The sequence below is a fragment of the Gossypium hirsutum genome, chromosome A09 (assembly GCF_007990345.1).
Source record: "Gossypium hirsutum isolate 1008001.06 chromosome A09, Gossypium_hirsutum_v2.1, whole genome shotgun sequence".
NCBI lineage: Eukaryota > Viridiplantae > Streptophyta > Magnoliopsida > Malvales > Malvaceae > Gossypium > Gossypium hirsutum.
Window position 1 is genome coordinate 26,089,200 of NC_053432.1, and position 2,910 is coordinate 26,092,109.

Here is a 2,910-nt window from a genome sequence, read left to right on the forward strand (position 1 = left end):
ACACAGCCTGTTCACACAGACGTGTGACCTGTGAACTTTTAAAAAAATTGTTTAAATTTTGAAAATTTTGGTATGAGCTCGATTTAGTCTCGATCTCTTTCTAATGCATGTTTAAGGTCTCGATGTCCTATATAAGGGACATTATGATCATGTTTGATTATGATGGTGGATAATGTATGTGAATTGTTTGTAAAATATTTTTAATTGTCTGGTAATGCCTTTAACCTTAATCCAGCAACGGATACGGGTTAGGGGTGTTACATTTGGTTGGTATCAGAGCTACGGTTTGTCAATTCTAGGACTAATGTAGCATATGTGAGTCTAGCTATATATTTATGAACTACCATAGTGTGATGAATTTTGACAATGAAAATGTGTTTTTATATAGCATATGGATCCCGAACAAGCCGTAGCTAACTATGTCGAGAGCAATGCACCTGCTCCCGCGCAAGGGACAACGCCATTTGATTCTGAACCAGCTACAAGTAGCCATGATAGAGAGGCTAGACAAGCCTTTTATCAAATGATGAATGATTGGTTCAGTCAACACATTAGAACTAATCCGGGTATTCAACAACCCCCAACCCCGGCTAATCCTCCACAAGTCCCTACTATGTCACAAGTTAATCTGAATCAGTTGAATAAGCCTCCAGTTGATAAAATTAGAAAATATGGGGGCAAAGAGTTTCGTGCTACAACTAGTGATGATGCTGAAAGAGTCGAGTTCTGGTTAGAGAATATGATAAGGGAACTTAATGAATTGTCTCTGACTCCGGATGAATGCATAAAATGTGTCGTTTCACTTCTGAGAGATACGGCGTATCACTGGTGGAAGACTTTGATATTCGTGGTTTCGATAGAGCGAGTCACCTGGGATTTCTTTCAAGCTAAATTTTGAAAGAAATACATCAGTCAGAAATTCATAGATCAGAAACGTAAAGAGTTTCTTGAATTGAAGCAAGGCTGCATGTCTGTTACAGAATACAATTGAGAATTTGTAAGACTGACTCAATATGCTAGAGAATGTGTTTCAACTAAAGCTATAATGTGCAAGAGATTCGAGGATGGTTTGAACGAGGATATCCATTTGTCTTGAGATCAAAGAATTTGTAGTGCTTGTTGAACGAGCATGTAAAGCTAAAGAACTTGGAAAAGAGAAAAGAAAAGTTGATTCAGAAGCTAGAGAAGTGCGAAAGAGATCATCGAGCAAGCCATTTTAGTCCATGTCAAAGAAATTCTGAGATGATTATAGCCATTCAAATGCCAATGTGGAACATTCGAATAGAGATCGTGCTAGATCACATTCGAGCTTCAAAGCTCCATATACATCTTTGCCAGTGCTGGAAATGTTTGATCTGATCGACCCGAGTGTAAATACTGTGGTAAAAGACATTCCGGCAACTGTAGATTATATGATCGAGGTTGCTTCAAATGTGGTCTTTAGACCATTTCATCCGTGATTGCGTTGAGTCTGTCCAGTAAGAGATTGTGCAAAATCCGAGGCCAAGTGGCAATGTATCTCGTGGTAGACCTCCTAGAAATTCGGGTAATGTGAGTGGTAGTCAGAGGGGAACAAAAGACACCGCTGTTCTATCCGAGGCTAGAGCACATGCCAGGGCTTACGCCATTTGAGCTCGTGAGGAAGCTTCATCCTCTGATGTGATAACTGGTACTTTCACTCTTTATGATACTTTTGTGATTGCTTTGATAGATCCTGGATCAATGCATTCATATATATGCATGAATTTAGTATCCAGTAAGGCTTTTCTTGTAGAGTCTACTGAATTCATTATTAAAGTATCGAACCCCCTAGGTAAAAGTGTCTTAGTTGACAAGTTGTGTAAGATTTGTCCGTTGATGTTTCGAGTCCGGCTGATCTAATGTTATTACCTTTTGATGAGTTTGATATAATTTTGGGTATGGATTGGTTAACTTTGCACGATGCTATTGTGAATTGCAAACGAAAAACTATTGATTTGAGATGCAAGAATGATGAAATAGTCCGAATTGAATCTAGTGACTTAAATGGGTTACCGACTATGATATCTTCAATGAAAGCTCTGAGTATTGTGAGAAAAGGTTGTAAAGCTTACTTTGCCTATGTGATTGATTCGAAAGTGTCAGAAAACAAAGTTGAATCAGTGTCTGTTGTCTGTGAATTCCTTGATGTGTTTCCTGAAAAACTTTCAAGATTACCTCCAATCCGAGAAGTTGAATTTGGCATTGAGTTAGTACCTGGAACTACTCTAATTTCGATAGCTCCGTATAAAATGGCTCTGACCGAACTAAAAGAATTAAAGTCTCAGGTGCAAGAGTTGACCGATAAAGGGTTTTTTAGATCGAGCTTTTCACTTTGGGGTGCTCCGTTCTATCACTGAAAAAGAAAGATTGTACGATGAGAATGTGCATAGATTATCGTCAGTTGAATAAAGTGACTATTAAGAATAAGTATCCTCTACCTCGAATTGATGATTTATTTGATCAATTAAAAGGAGCTACTGTGTTTTCGAAGATAGATTTGAGATCAGGCTATTATCAGTTGCAAGTAAAAGACTTAGACATTCCGAAAACTGCATTCAGATCAATGTACGGCCACTATGATTCTTAGTTATGCCTTTCGGATTAACATATGCTCCTGCTATCTTTATGGATTTGATGAATAGAATTTTTAGACCATATTTAGATTTATTTGTTGTCGTAATCATTGATGACATATTGATTTATTTGCGTGATGAATTTGAGCATGCCAAACATCTGAGAATAATGCTACAGACTTTGCGAGATAAGAAATTGTATGCGAAGTTCAGTAAATGTGAATTCTGGTTACGAAAAGTTGGTTTTCTGGGTTATATTGTATCATCATCAGGTATTCGAAATGATCCGAGCAAAATTTTAGCTATTTTGGATTAG